Source organism: Hoplias malabaricus, chromosome X2 (genome assembly GCF_029633855.1).
Source record: "Hoplias malabaricus isolate fHopMal1 chromosome X2, fHopMal1.hap1, whole genome shotgun sequence".
In the NCBI taxonomy this organism is placed as follows: domain Eukaryota; kingdom Metazoa; phylum Chordata; class Actinopteri; order Characiformes; family Erythrinidae; genus Hoplias; species Hoplias malabaricus.
Window position 1 is genome coordinate 48,009,578 of NC_089819.1, and position 16,974 is coordinate 48,026,551.

At 39.1% G+C, this 16,974-nt stretch overlaps 1 protein-coding gene across 1 annotated transcript in view; it reads left to right on the forward strand.

Moving 5' to 3' along the window:
• Positions 1-549: 549 nt before the first annotated feature.
• LOC136677504 (D-glucuronyl C5-epimerase B) overlaps positions 550-16,974 on the forward strand; it is a 51,240-nt gene continuing 34,815 nt past the window's right edge. The window contains exon 1 of the mRNA XM_066655066.1: positions 550-697. The gene's annotated coding sequence lies outside the window, so the exon portion shown is untranslated. The remainder of the gene's footprint in view (positions 698-16,974) is intronic.

Below are 16,974 nucleotides of genomic sequence, written 5' to 3' on the forward strand. Positions count from 1 at the left end.
AACAAACAAAGAAAATGCATGCCACAACAAACAAATCTTTTATAAAGAAAAGCTTTCTTTTCCACTGATTAGGTGAGACTCTAAAAACTGCAGCATTTTTTACCTCTTTGTTAAGACATAGTTAGCCATAAAATGCTGTACAGAGAGGTATTTCAGAAAGATTGTTTTCTCGTTTAACAATACAACTTAAGTCTAAATGTAAGGACTTATCAGTGTCTCTCAACACGTTTTTCTACTGAACGGCTTGATTTAGGTTTACGTTATGTGACTAAGCTGATAAATTATGTTTGTAACACATCCCCAAATTTCGGTTAAGAAAAAGACAGACTGAGCATCTCAAGACCTCAAAAATAACTTCTGAAAAAAAAAATCACAGGAGTTTTGTTTGGCTCTCTGTGATGTCAATTAGAGTACAATCTCCAATCAGAACACGGAAAGAATTCCCGCCCCTAATTTCATTGGCTGAGCATCGTGGCTGGGGATTGGACGCTGTGCTGCTATTAGTTCTCGCTGTATCTCGCGGTGTCGGGAGTCTGAGTGCCACACTGGACCGTGGTGAGTGTGTGTTCATTCCGGCGTTGTTGGCTGAGGCAGAAGGGGCGTCGTTTTTCTCTCTGAAGCGAAGTGTAATCTTCTGTTTTGCGCCTTTCCCCGTTGCTTTCTCGTCGTTGAGGCTTCTTAAAAAACAGCTGCAGAGGTGAGTAAATAAAGTAGGGAGACGGCGCTGAAGTTGGCTATTTTTCGTCAGCTTCTTATTGGAATTTCCCCTTCCACCTTAAATTGTGCAGCAGTTATTGCCCCATTTAAGGTGGAAGGGGAATTTGGAACAAGACGTTGGAGAAAAAGAAGCCAACTTCAGCTGGGGATATTTTTGTGAGCTTGTTTGTTTATACTCTGTGTAGGAACATGTCAGCACTGAATACTGCCTTTGCGTATTCGGTTTTGTCCTACAGCTGTTCCACTAACTTCTAAGTTACACCTATTACCAGGTTTGTAACATATGGAGTTAGACTCCATAAATCTAAACGCCAGTGGGAAGACTATGGGTGTGTTGTCATCTGTGAAGAAGCTGCCCTTTTGTTAGACTGAGATTTGACTTGGTAGCATACCGTTGCTCTGTGTAGTATACAATTTAACATACACTTTCAAAACGCAGCATTATACATTCCAGACGAATAACAAACATTTAACTAAAGCACTTAGGTCAGTGCCCCTTAACAGGTACTCAATCACTCTGTGGAAATACACTTGTCTCCACTGTTTCTTCTAACATCAGACAAACTTCTGTTTGTCCAGAATACTGGTGAAAAATCCAGGCTTTTCCAATGCATTTGGAGAAGGCGCAGGTTTGCTGATCATTCATAATAATTCTACCATTATCTTTTCTGGGTTAAAGCGCACATAAGTTTTTTTTTGGTTGTTTTTCTTTTTCCCTGGGGTCCACTTAACGTTTGTGTGACCATTATGTTCCACAATAAATAAAGTAAGCTGACCTTTCTCCCATCTCTCTTTAATTTTACGTATTCCAGTCTTCCTCTGATCATTGATTAAGCGCTTAGCTGCTTAGATTTAACCTTACCCCTTAGTTTTCCTTCAGTACTTGTGGATTTGTGAATATGTAATTAGTCCCAGTCTCTCCACCTAACTCTCCAACAGTCGCCTGGTGCTTGAGAGCCCCACCCTGCAATTTAGCCAGATTGGTTTCTTAGGTTTATGACATAAGAAATATTGCCAGACTGAATTTGCCCATTCAAGACTGGCTTTTTTTTTTAATTCTGCAGTTTAAAAGTGGAAATGGCATTGATTACATATTTCACACATATTTCTTGTAGAATAAACATCACACAGATATTGGTATGGTTAAAAATGAGATTTTTCCTGGAGGGAGTCTTTAAGACTGATACATGTAAATGATCTCTGTTCTCCTGAGCAGTTCTTATATTATGCCTCATTCAGAAGACAAAGTCAAAGTTCGGGGCAGAAACACAACTTGTAACTTCAGCATAACAAGCTGGGGTTAAATCGCTGTAGACTGGATATGCAAATATATAGTGTTCTGGCTTTTGTGACATCACAATATCAAGTAATTCAGAACAATCTAATTTTATAGTTTCCACAAAGTATGTCCTAAGAACTGGAGAAACATTTTAAATGTGTAAAAATGAAGAAAAAAAAATATTTTTTCCCCCATAATATGAGCCCTTTAAAGAAATAGCCTCGTTCAGTGGTTCCCAGATTGTGGTCTGTGTGCTACTGGTGCTACCCAAATCATCTTGTTGTGAAAAGCCAGATCTGAAAATTTACTAATTTACGTGAGTAAATTTTAATTTTAATTACACAGTTGGCTTCAGACTTTTCCTAATTTTCTTTAAAAAATATTACTTTGTGTTTTGCATGAATACAATAACATGGGGATATATCAGCTTATGATCTGCAACAGTACACATGTACAATAAAGAATATTACCACCCCAAACCCCAAGAAACATATGACAATTATTTATTTTTGAATTCCAAAAGCATTAACAAAATTGGCAAAGAATATTATTTTTAACCCCTTGCCACAGGGATGACACAACCAAGACCTGTAACAAAGTGGCTTCAGAGCCAGATAATGGTAATGGGTGGTACTTGGTTTAAATATTTTGAGGACCACTGACCAAGTTCATGTTTAAACAATAGTTCTTAATGTAATATAATTCTGACACTGATTGTATGTGTTCCATTACCTTATACCTGTAGTGAAAAATTTAAATTTACTTTATTTAAATCTACTGATGCATGGCTTGGATATTTTACTAAATTTAGACTAAAGGAATACAACTGAAAGTCCTTAGTTATTAATTAATTATTATTATTATTTTTAGATGAACAAAACCTTTAAACAGTCCTCTAGTCCTAAACGTCTGTGGCTTATTGCTCTCTGTCATAGTTGTGTTTATATTTATCATTTTTAATGATGACATGTTCCAGCAGTTATATTATACTTGTTAGATCAACATTCTATGTACATCACAGTCTTTGAATTGTCCTGAATGAGAGTCAGAGTGGTTTATAGGGAGACAAGCAGGGGGAAATAGTTTTGTGTTGGCATTAAAATCCAGTCAGTGTAAATTTGCTACTAAACTAAGGGACATCTAAAATACATTGGTTTAGTGCAGTTGCAGAGATCAGGTGTTTTCAAGAGGCAGTTGATTCATCATCTTTGCGCAGCAAGGAAAATAGCCCTCCACAGAGTGCTCAGCTGATAGAACCTTATAATCTTCTGAGAGGCTGAAATACCAGGTAGTTCAATGTTACTGCAACAGCGCTCAGTTTACTTTCAGTGCCATTGCACCGTCAGCACATTGTTGGTTTTGTGTTCTCGATAATAGACCTCAGGGCTCAATACTGTAAGGCCTGTGGTTTAAAACAATTAAACAGATGAAGCCAACTTTTGCATTCATAGTGCTGATGCTGACATTAAATTATCACCGTGATCCTGGGAAACAGCAGTCATTAGCCTCTATTTTCTTAGAAAAAGATGAAAACTTTGCCAGTATCTTTATGTTTTAAAAGATGATTAGTAACTTGCAGGGCTGCACAAGGCGTATGTCACGTTTTAGTGTAGCATGTGAGCATATGGAACACAAGGATGCCACTTAAAAATAGACTCGGACACAGAATTGCCTTACACTTTCAGTTATGTCTGATCATTGATTGACAGAGTGTATTTGTGATTTCATGCCGTGTTGCTCCATGGTTCCTGTAATCTGCTTTTAAGCTTTTGAGAGTCCAGACTGGGTTCTTGACTGTAAAGCAGTAGCACCCTATGGTTATTTGGCCTAATTGCTGTGAAAATTGCATCCCTTAGGCATTTGGTAGACTACCATGAGTTGCCTTTATGTATTTATTTATTCATATATGCACATGGTCCCTTGAAAGCCCAGATGTTTAAGAGGTCTATGGATTGAACTAAATAAAACACACTTATAGAAAGCTGTCTTTATGCTAATTCTATTGATGTGAGACTGAAGAAATGCAGACAAATTTTGTAGGTTCAGGCACATGTCTGTTCTTTATGTTGATTTTCCCAGGGAAAATTCCACTTGATGGTATCTGTTCTTGCTTGCGGTAGCTTCAATGTTTTGAAACGGCTGGGCCTTGTGCCTGTGAAGTCTTCTAAATGCTTGTTCAGTTTTAATAAACAGTTATCACGCCTTATTTCCTATTTACTGCTGTGCCAACTCTCCTGTCTGCAGAGAGAAACAGATGGTCAGTTCAGGCTGCTCCTCTTCAGCCGCAGATAACAGGAAATCCTCTTTGCTTCTTTTCAAAGTCTCCATGGTGGTGCCCAAGGGTTAATTAGTCCTAAATGTTTCAGAACAAACTGCAGTGTGCAGTATGTGCCAGCAGTGATGTTTCGTAATTGTTCAGTGGGCATTTGTGTGTAAGCTGATGTTTTTGGCTTATGAACTTTAGCCTGAGAATTAAATGTTCTTGTAATGTTTGTCTCTTGGAGAGGAAAGAAAATCTGGGAAAATTAGTGAACTCTTAGTATGACTAATAACTAAATAGTCTCTGAGTTTTTTCAGAATCAGTTTTTTTAATCATTTAAGTTTAAATCCTTTGCCTATATCATATCATTGCGCTGTCTGGTATTTTTGATGTGTCATGCATACACTCTCAACCTCCCTCTTATATTGAACTTCTGCTTTAGGGATTAGATTAGCAATTGAGTAGTTTTATTAAAAGGGACATAATATCGTGCAGTACTAATTGTGAGGAGAGGTGCTTGGGAAATTTCTGATTATGATTTTGTCTGTGGAGAAGAAGTGAGAAGGCTGTTGGAGAAAGAGACTAAATTCGTCCTTGTGCCAGCTTGTGATGAAGCCTGGGTTTTAACAGGACTTTGAGAGCGTGGCTGTAATGAGCTTCTACTGTGGGTGTGGAAAGGGGATGTGGATGCAGATGAGTGAGTGCCTAAAGATCTAACAACGTTACTGTTGTCTTCATACTCGTATTTAAGAAATGTTCATTTGCAGTCTATTGTAATATCATTAAATGTGGGATACAAATAATTTTTTTAAATAGTTTGTGTAATATAAAAGTAGTGTTAGGAATATGCTTTGGTTAAAATACCACAAAGATACCAGCACCAGTTACACCTTATAATATGAAGTTGTGAGAAGTGGGGCATACACATTTTTAACTTTTTTTTTTTTTTTCATTTTAGCTCAGTTCTCTTCTTCCTCCCCACACACATTCTCTCATTCTGCATTGTTCTTTCATTTCTCTCTTATTTTTGCACAAATATTTTAGTATTTCTCTTTATTTCTTTGTTCTGGTCATGTCTGTTGTAGCCAGTTGTACTCTGCCTTTGCTCACGAGTGTGTTTGGCGATGTGATTGGAGATGTTCAGATGGGGAAGTGGCAGTATAATACTAATGAGTCTGCTCTTGACATATTATAAGCTGAATCTGAACAGCTGGTTTATGCCATGTTTTCTGACTTTGGGAGCCCGCAAAAAACTGACTAAGTCGTTCTGTTTCAGTTTCTGGCTTGATATACATTGCAGATACCTATTTATGTATGTGCACAAGCGGTGAAAAGGTGGGTATGTGTCCCTTTTAAGACTCGTGCACAAATGACCTCTGTCCTGTATTATGCATTAGTTAATAAGTAGTCCGGATTGAGACACATCTTTAAAACGTTGCAGTGAATGGATGGAATAACCTGGTTCCATCTGATTAAAATAGGTGTCTCTTTTTAGGTTTTGGGATTCACATGATAATTAAAAATAACATGCCATATTTACACAGTGTAGGATGAAGAGTGAGTGAGTTGTATACATTTTATACACTCCAGAAGTTACTATAAAACTATTTGGTTTTCTGTGATCTGGACTTAATAAGGATATTTGTGATAGGGGATAAATGTGGAAGCTTTTTTCTCCAGACTTTATGAAGTCACGTTTGTCTAGCTGTGAGTATTTAAATGGAAGTGTGTTGTGCGCTCTCTGCTGTTGTTCTATTCTTCTGTTCTACTTCTTGAGGGGCTTGAGTGAACTCAATGTAACAGGTTTTGTGTGCAGAGCTGGCACCATTGCACAGAGCCAAGGCCTCCTGAGGGGACTAATAATAGTCAAATGCAGGAAGTCAGTCTCGCCTGGCCCTTAGCTGGACACTTCCTGGAGCCCTTGGACACAGAAGCCACTCTGGTAATTTGGATCACTTGGATGCCCTCGATGACTGAAGAGCCAGCCAAGGAGCAACGCTGGCAGGCCCTTAGCCAGCACTGCTAATCCACTGCTGCTGCTCTTTCGACTCTACACAGTTGTGTTTAAAGGAAACACGAGAGAGAACTTGCTGTATCCTAGCGGGGACACAAAGCACTATGAATGTAAAGGGCGCTAATGGATTTCGGGCATCCGAGATCAATAAAACCTGGAGACAGCAAAGGTTTATGGCGTCCTTGTAATCAATATGCCAACAGTGTTGCTTTTTTTTTTTTTTTTTTTTTCTCTCCCCCCTTCTTCAAACAGATAACTGATGATTTTAGGGGAAAGAGAAGAATGTACTTTCCTCTTCCAGACTGATTTGTTTTTCTATTAAACACAATTAATGTTCCATAACAGATTTTTTATCATGTTGTTTGTGACCACACTTTATCAGAAAATGTGACCTCATTTTGCTTCACTTCCTCAAGTTAATAGCAATGTAGTTCACAAGTCGATGGCATATTAAACTGGTGGTTCACAGCGAACTCCAGGAATGTTTGGGCAGTAACATGCGCTTTTATAAACTTGTTTGTGCACTAAACTTTAAATGAAAGATGTGCATTGCTCTCCAACCAGACACAGCTACTTTCCACCCGTGTTTTAAATCTGAATACCTGACTGGAAAATAAATGTTTGTTTCTTTTTATAATATTATAGGTTTTTGCACAAAGTAGCTGTGTTTAGAAAGTTACTGATGATCTAAAACGTGTTCCAGGTGGCACCTCCTAGAACCTCTCCCACTGTTATGTCTCTGTTATGATGAGAAACACACACAGGTATTTGGGTAGGGCATGGCTACATACAAGTTCAGATTTGTAGCTATACCAAAATTCTCAGGTAATACACATCTTATTCTACTAGTAACTATCTTGGCTAATTAGTTTGAGGGTTTCCACACACACCAAAACATTACAGTTGCTTATCTCAGCCCCTCACCACATGGTGCTCTGAATGTGGAGATAAACACTGTCAAAGCGTCAGGGGTTGCAGGTAACTGTGGAGCTATGTGTCTGTGACATTGTGTGTCCTCCTTTTTAAAATTCTTTTTGTCTTTTTCCTCCAGGCTTTTTGCATTCCAAATGACAGTGCCTAAGTTCAGAGCTAGTTTAAAAGCTTCAAATCAATGTTCAGGTTTTCTTGCATATCACTTGAAAAGGATTTTTATTCAGTTTAGAGTTCATGGCAAAAGATTTTACTGCATGGTCAAGTGTTAGAAGTGTTGATGTCTGTTTGAATGACATTTATTTGTGATGAAAGATAACAACTTAAACCAGATCTAGTTTCCGTTGTCTGGCCGTTAACAACTTGACCAACGATCTGATTTAGAAATTATGCTGCACACTTTTTTCCCCTTCAGTGTTTGTTTTATTATTCGTCAAATTGTTTTGTATGTGCACAACTTATAAATAAATAACTCGCCAGTTGTCGTATATACCCTGAAATTACTTGTGACTCAGTTGTAGTTGCGCTCTGGGGAGAGTTCACTCTAGTTCTTTGTTCTTTTTAGCTTAAAGGGTTGTTTGGACAACAAATATAAAAACATTTATTGATGAACTGAGTTTTCTTTTGCTCTTTGTCTCTCAATAGAGTCGTGGCTAATTTTGTAAATCTGGATATGACCATTTTATCATCTTGATTTGCCAGCATTATAATTTCTGTGGTCAGCTTATTAGGGTACAGAAACAGAATCCAAATGCAAATCTGCGTTTCATTTCCTAAATCTGTGTAGGACATTTGCTAAATGTGTTCAGAATGGTTTGTAAAAATGCTATTAAACTAAAGCTGAAAGTCTGTAGTTTAGCAGTCTATTTTCCAATCCTGCTTGCTGCAGTATGGATGTAAAAATAGAAAGTGGGGATTTGTTAGTCCTGTATTGTTCTGGAGTCCATTTTAATTGACACTTTTAAATTGCTATAGAGTAAGTATGTGTCTAGACTTTTATATACTGTGGTCAATCCTTCACTCGTATCACTTTAATGTCCCTTTTTCAAGCTTCTATTGGTGGCTCTTGATCTGAGCTCTTCTTTGTACAAAGCACTTTTTGTTGAGTGCCTTGGCTTTGGGGCCACCTCTTTACCCAGTAGCACCACATTTTGAAAGCTACTGTGCCTTGCCAGCAACAGCTACTGGAATCTCCTAGTTACTTGATAAATAGTGGGGTTTTTCTTGACTGAGATACTCTGCTCTGTTTGTTTCCAAGTTCCAGTTTTGTTGGCCATTGTTTTAAAAATGTGTAAATAATTTGATTAAAATTTAGATTTTCTTTAAAGGTCTGCCTTGCAAAATTGATTTAGGTTTTTTTATATACCTGTAGTTGTCAGGAAAAATCTGTATCTGCAAATGTTCTTTTTACAGAGAGAATGTTTTCACTGGTTGAAATTTAAACATCATTTTCACTGGTTTTCTCAAACTTCACAGGATTGTGATGTCAACAATGCTAATTGTCTAAATTGCCCATAGAGGCAGTAGGTGTTAATAGTGCGACACTGTTAATAGTAAATTTTTGCTGAATGGATTTATAACATTTCTAAACTGTTTTAGCGCAATGTGTCAGGCTGGTTCTAGTTATTATCACAGCCCTTGTGAGGAATTTGTTAACACCAATTTCTCATTTCCAAGCACATCGCTGAAAAGTAAACAGTTTGATTATGAAGAGATTTTGAAGAGATGGGGGGGAAAAAATTGTGAAATTCCTTAATTGCTCTTGCGTTTGATTGTAATAATTGAATATGTTGTGATGCTTCATTGAATTGAATTGTGAATATCTCAGTTTGATTCATTTCATGATAAAAGGTACAAAGAAACTGATGACCCTTCTTATTAAAAGACAGTGATTGTTTAAGTTTCTGTAAGGAACACTAGTTAGCTTATTCAGTCCAGCTACTACATTTAGGGCACGTTTTATTAGTTCATTCACAGTGCACTCTTTTGTTCCCTTGTGGGTGAATCAGTGTCATGGTCTGCTTACACAGTGTTATGAGGCCTGTGGTGGTCTTCAGTGTTCAGGCTGTCTGGGATTGTTTGTCCTGGTAGTTGAATTCCTCTCTGTGTCACCCCAAGGGCACCTCCAGCTATGGCCCAGTTCTCTCTCACACAAACATTCAGCACATTCAACCGTGTCAACAGCGGTGCCTGTCCTAATCCAAGCCCTAAAGCGCAAAGCCCCCAGCCATAGCCCTCAGCTCAGGGAATGAGACAAGCACATTTGATGGTGATTGTTATATTACCCCCAGTAGTCCATTATCTACTGAATGAACAAAGACAATGACACCCCCCACACAACTTTGCTGTTATTATTTGGCAGTCCAGTGAGTGGCCAGACTTTTTGGTGTATGCCAGCTTTGTGAAGCGGCCAGGGAGTTGGTGATCAGACTTTACAGACTTGGTTCTCAGGGAGAGGTGGACTTTTTTTCATGAGCCTGCTGTGCTCCCTGCTGTCCAATAAGCTGCCAGACGTTTGACATGACTGTTGGACGTGTCTCACCCCACCTGCTCTCTCCTTGTGTCCAGCTGAGTTCAGGTCTGCAAGGTTCTGGATCAGTCCCAACCTTTCAGTTTAGCATTACTTACTACTTTGTCAATGGAGGAGACATGTCCAAACACACAGAAATATTTAATAAAATAGAAACCTTATGAAATAATTCTTTCAGCACGTCTTACTCAAACAGCAGCTATATCAGGAGACTTTCTTGTCTGTTACACAATTATTCATTTTCACCAACTGTTTCGTCATATTCAGAGTCGTGGTGAGTCCAGAGCCTGTCTAGAACCATTGGATCGAAGGCAATAAAACACAGTTGACTGAGTGCCAGTCCATTGCAGGGACACTGACACTCACCCACTGACACTCAACCTGTTTTTGGATTGTGAGAGGAAAATGGAGCACCCGCAGGAAACCTTTGCAGGCATGGAGAAATCGCAACTCTTCAGTCACCCAGGGCAAGGCTGAATATATGAAAGTTCTGGATAAATTATTAGCATTTTAGAGCAACAATAAGACATTAGCAGATATGGGCTTTAATTTAACAAAGAGTGTAAGAGGATTTGACCTCTAACCTTTCACACAGTTTACCTGCTATACAACCAATTTCTACAGGAATTACATGCATAATTATAATTACATATTTATTTATGACACTGTTTCTTATTTTCAGTTGATATGATACAATTCTGATGTCGATGTGAGCAATATAAAAGCCACAGAAAAACTGCCAAGAAAAAATCAAGGAACATGAAATCACTGTCAAATATAAACCTCTTGGCTTGGTCAATATTAATTTTAAAGTTAATTTAGCTTAAAAAAATATTGAACTGATGGCAGCAGCAGCCTGTAATGAACCTTAATCAGTGACAAATGATTTAATAAATATATTGACATATTGAAAACATGTCTAAAATCATGTAGTTGATATTGAAACGTGTCATTGCGATATATATTGATATTGAATTATTGTCCTGGGCTTACTATAATACCATTTTCATTATGCATTTACTACACATTTATAAGGGCTACCCATTTTTAATCAAGAATTTCGACAATGAAGGAAGCTATGGCTGTGGTTGTCAATTGTGACTCTGTGTGGTACATTCTGCTCTATGGTATGTGTTAAAAATATTGCTTGCTTTCTGAAAGTAGGAATTGTTTCATGTGGGGATTTAAGAGCTGACACAACAAACAGTTGATGCATCACTTTGGGCTGGAAACTGTTTTTTAAAAAAAAAAGCGACAAAACAGAATCTAAACACATTTCTTGTCTTTTTCAGTAACCATTCTGACAATACACATGAACATTTGCCTTTTTTGCAGAGAGAATATGTAAGGGTCCGGCTTACCAGCAGACTTGAAAGGACTTGAAAAACATAGTTTTCCCCTTGCATGCTGTCATAATGTTCACAGTAGCCTCTGAATTCCAGAAAGGTCTGCAGGTGTTATCTCGCTTCTTGATTGCCTTTGAAGAGTTGCATCCACTAGCAGGATTTGTTGCAATTGTTATGTCTTGTCGATTTGGTACTGTGCAGAATAGATGAGTATGTGCTTATTGTATGGAAATGTATGCGTGAGCTTCACGCAATATCAACATCACTGCCCACATACTTCCTTGTGTCAGCTCCGTTGACATGGTTGTTGAGCAACACATCCAGTAGAGGGCAGTTCGGAGTAAATATGAAACATGGTGATTGGCACAGGAACTTGTAGTTTTTTTATATAATTCAAAAACGATGGTGGTCTGTGAGGCCATCAAATACTGTGCGATAATTGGGGCGGAGAATTTAATTCACTTGTTTTAACATCGAACGTCGAACATCATTTCCAATATTTTTGGATGTCCGCCAAAGGCATTTGATAACTTGCTTTGCTGGGTAGCACCACACTTAAGGCACCAGAACTCGCATAGTGTGAGTGAGGCAGAGCGATTAGCATCACCCCTCGCATCTTATACTGACCCATTGTCTCCAGTGGTATTGCTCCATCCTGTCCACATCTGTAAGCTTTCAGAAAACTTGCAGATTACATACAAAATGAATGCAGAGTTCAGAGAGAAGGCTCCATCCTTATCCGTATTCAACGTTGAGAACCCTAACCCCAGCCTGTTTTGGATAATCTTGGAGAGAGCACTGTGGTGCATTTTGCACATATGCTTCAGATGGCACTGTTAAATCCTGGAGGCTGTATTTGTGCGACATGTGATACACTCCTAACTGTCACCTCCAATAAAACTTGACTCCTGCAGGCAAACGTCTCTGTAACTCATTTGTTCTTAGGACAATGTATTGCAGGGCCATGATGCTATCACTGAATGTACTGATGGATCAGGATTGATAAGCAAGTTGCCTGAACTAACTTTGTTGATGGGCCTAGTGTGATTCCCAGCATGCAATGAACGCTTGAGAATGAACCCCATGAGGCTTATGCTGCCTGGGCATGTTGCAACTATAGGCACACGGCACACCTGGTGGGTGGGGTATTCTATGCCCCAAGGCTTTCTTTCTTCTCTTTTTTTTTCTCTCCCCCTCCACCTCCTTGCAGCAGGATCACACTGGCAAAGGCAACTTGTATTTTCCTTGCTTAGCATCCACATTCATCACCCACCAAGAGAGAACTTTTTGCTTGGCAGTGTGGATCCTGGCCACAGAAGAGATGAAATATTTGTGCAGATACAAGGCAGCTAAATAAGCTTTCTCTTTGGAGGCAGCTGAATACCCTTACACTCAAAACAGTCTTCTCCCTTTGAAGAAACAAGGTCAGCACCATTGCTCGATCCAGGTATTTTAGCACCTGGTGACGAAGTTGTAAGCGAGCTGGGCACCCAGGGTGGTCATATCAAAGGAAACGTATTGGGCTGAAGCAGAATTTAACAGTAGTGTTTTGCAATACTTAAATGACTGCTTGACAGGCAGGGTTAAACTTTTTCTCATTATTATAAATGTATGTTCATGAATTGTAAATCCTGGCTGTTTAATCAGGTTTTCACTTTGTAGATCGTTTACTCAGTTGAATTAATTATTTTACTAGTGCAGAATTCTTACGGAGAAAGCTGGACCTGTCTCCCAGTCCTCGACATTTTACATTTCACACATTTAGGCTTTGTATTCATGAGAGGTAAAGGGACCTTATTGTGTGGAATTTATCCTCCCTTTTTCTCCACTAGAAGAATAAACATAGGCTGAATAGTTTTGTCCTCTGAACAGTGAAATTGTGAGGTGGATTTCTGAGTGCTGTTCAGGAGCAGACTGAAGAGTGTCCTCCCAGGGAGCTGTTCAATCATCTGTGCTCACTTCCCTGTCCCTCCAGCCGCACAGTGGCCCACTTCCCAGCAGCCTTTGTGCTTCTCCAGCTCTTCAGATTGATGAAGCACTTTGAGGTCAATAGGTCCATCATTTATCACTACTTCCACACAGAAAAACTCAAATAATTCCCGGCTAGCTCCTTACTGCTGTCCAGTTTTCTTTGGGGTGTAGTCTTTCTAAAGTCTTCTTTTGTGTGAAATTTTTTCGCTAAGTACAAGTATGCACAGTAGTGTTGTCATAAATATGGGTATATCCACACATAATAATTCTAATTAACCGACACATCAATACTCCATTGTTTTCAGTCTGGCTACAGAGCAGTGTGTGAGAGTGAGAGAAATTTGTTGCTGTTGTTTAGTAGTGTGCATCCTGACTGATTTAGTTTGTTCAGTCGTGTTGTGAATGAGGATGGTGGTCACCTCCCCCTGCGTTTTGATGGTGTTTTATGATTTAACCAAAATCAGACAAGTTGTAGTGGTCTGCTCTCTTAGGACTGGCTAAATGCAACACGCAACATTTATACTAGTGTACGATTTATTTATTTTATAAGCAGCTGTGCTGTTATGAAGGCATGTGTTGCAGTTACATTTGGGTACATGCAGTGTCAAATACGAGGTGGATTATTTTGAGAAAGACACACACTGTCAGAGGCCTACACAAGCCTTCACACACATGACGTATTTATGGATTGGTCTATGATATTGCTTTCTGTGTTACATTTGATGCCTCAAGAAGAGGTTGTGGACAGGCTATGGTTTGGTAATTTGGTAAATATTTATTTATTTTTAAAATTGTATTATATGTGATAAATGCTTTTGCACTGGGAGTAAAATGTATTGATTCATAATGTAACTGTAGATATAGTGATTTTACTTAGCTGGGATATGGTCCCTAGTTCCTTTGTTTTTTTTTTTGTTTTTTTTCTTCCTTGAGTTCTCGAGGGAACCTGATTTAAGGAAGTCTTTTGCTGACAGCTTTGAAACAGATCTGCCAGGAGAAGTGATTCTCGTTCCCTGTTGTGAGTTGATCTTCAGTGGATTTCTTTTGTTGCTTGTTTTGGACCCACACACACACACACACACACACATAAATTCATCTTGATACCAGACTCTGGGTTGTGCAAGGCTTTTTTTTTATTTAGTCTACATATTTATTACTGTGGAACTGAATAGCTGTACCCTGTCTGATCCAGTGACTCAAATTTGATGACAATCCAGCTGTGTGTAATGCTTTGAGTGTCAGTTAAATTGTTTGATGCTGTTCCAATTTTCTCTTTGTTATTACTTTTTGTGGTGATGCCATAAAGGGACGATATCCTTATCTTGCCGCAGGTGAAGATTAGAGTGTTCCAGAATTATTGAACTGGATTTTCATCTACATGTTGACATTTAAACATATTGAGGTGCAATGCTACAGTTTATAGCTTGTGAGGCATGCAATAAAAAGCATGTACAAGCGTTCCTGACTCTCTTTCCATTACTTGTTACATGCTAAAAATTCAACTTGATACTAAACTTCCCATGAATGGAAGGTGACCATTTTCCTGAGCAGTGCAGTTTCTATTTTGCTTCACCAACATCCAGAGAACAACTGTGCTGCTCCTCTGTTACAACTCCCCTGTTACTGTGGCAGGCACATTCTTATAAATAGTTGTTGATTTACAAATTGGACCTTGTTTGTGTTTAGAAACTAATGCATTTTTCCTTTTAGCTTTGGCCCATGTTTTAGTTACTTATTTTATCACCAATGAATCAGAAAAGCCACAAACCCAAACCATTTTTTTTGGGTCATTCCCATGTGGCTCTGATTCACTAGAGATAAAAGCGGTTCATGTTCTTCAAGAATAGAGGGATTCTACTGTGGTGCTTCTGCGAATCGTGACAGTATTAGATCGTCTGGGATTTCGAGACTAATGCCAGGTTTACCCACAGAACATGTACCAGTGCACACCCACATAAATACACATGCTTGCCCACACACACATATGCCAGTACATGCATGGCACAACAAACAAGTGCGCATTATCACTCCTCTGCTCTTCTGTCAGTTCCCAATCTGGGGTTTGTTCTCATATAGCATCAACACAAGCCAAAAATGCCTACACAGCTCCTCCTTCCACACCTCCCTCCCCTTTGAAGAAGAGCAACACCTTAGCTATCTGCTAATTTGGAGCCTGCTCTGAAAACCTTCAAATTGAAGTGTGTGGGGTTTTTACACCGGAGCGCTGGCTAGATTTTCTTTCAATTAAAGCAGTTCACATCAAAGAGTATTCAGAAAGGTCTTTGAACACAGGTCTCCATAGAATAAGGACGATATGTTTGTAGCTGGTTGTTTACTTTGTTTATTTAAGGCCTCTGTGTTGAGCTGCAATGGCAACTGCTCTTAGTGTTTGGGATTGGAAAAACTACCAATAAATAATAATGATTAATAATAACTACAATTTTATTTATTATGTTTTTTTATTATAGCACAGCTTCAGGGACATGGGGCTGTGGGTTCGAGCCCTGCTCCAAGCGACTGTCGGTGAGGAGTTTGGTGTGTGCTCCCTGTGTCTGTGTGGGTTTCCTCTGTGTGCTTCAGTTTCTTACAATTGTCTAAAAACATATGGCAGGTGGATTGGATATTCAAATGTTTCCTTATATGTGGACTGGCACCCATCATGGGTGTGTTCCCACTTTGCGCCCTGTGAATTCGGGTAGACTTCTGACCCACTCCTACCCTGAGTTGGATACGTAGTTAAAGACCACGAATAAAAGAATAATACTAATACTAATAATAATAGCGATATAAGCTAATTGTTTGTTGAATTCTCTTTATTGCTAAAAAACGGATGAACCGATTGGTAGATAGTGACCTTTTGGCACTATCTACCAAACCACATGATCAAAGATGAAATATGAAACTCAGAAATTGACCCACAGCTTGGAAGAATTTCTTTTGTATGAAAGGAAAAACTTTTCTTTTTCCTCCTCAGTAATAAGCATCTTGTCCAAACCAGAAGAGAATCACTCCTCAGTGGGGTCTCAAATGTTCAGGGCAAGTGTGAAAATGCCCGGATTGATCACCATGAGGTTGCTTCACATGCTCACACCAGACTGAGAGAGATCTGTCTGGTCGGGTTAACTTTCTCCCAGCAGATTTCTAGTTCCCCTGTGGAATATTCCAGCATTTGATGCAACATTGTGGTACTGTAAGCGCAGCGCAGTGCTCTCTGACAGTGGCATGGAGTTATTCACGAGCCCCTTAAGAGGATTTTCTCCCTGACGACAGCGGTGCCAGGTAGAGAGGTCAGAGCTGGGTGAGCATTTAAAAGAGCAGCTTTGCAAGAGCAGAGCGCTGGAAAGGTTCAGAGAAGCCTTCTTTGCAGGCAGCTCAGCGTTGCTCTGAAGACCAGCTAGGAAATGAGCTTGTGGGGCCATTATTATTTAGTCTCGCTTTCTCCTTTTTGATTTTTTTTTCATATTTCAAATGAATATTCATGAGAGCAGTGTTTTTTAGGGCATCTCTCATTATTAATTAGGTGTAATCTGGAGCAGTGAAAGCGTATGGTGGGAGTTTATCAGGGATTTGGAAGCGGGGCTGTGTAGAAGCTGAACACACACCACTGATTTGGCCTGCATTATACTGTTAGTATTTGCATTGCTGCCAGTCGAATTCGTGCTGTTGCTGCCACTCAAATTTGGCCTGTGTGAACTTGCCATATGCTGAAATCTAACAGCATACCAGCGGCTTGTAGGGATGCAGTGACTTTCCATTTGTGTAAGGTTTTTTTTTTCCCTCCTCCTTTGGTAGGACATTTGTTTTATGATTTTTATATTTGATTTATGTCTTTATGTCTGTTTATTTGTGAAATTCCCCAAATAAGCTACACAATCTCATTTGGGTTTTATTTATTAGTGTTCATGCTAGACATTTTTGAATACTCTA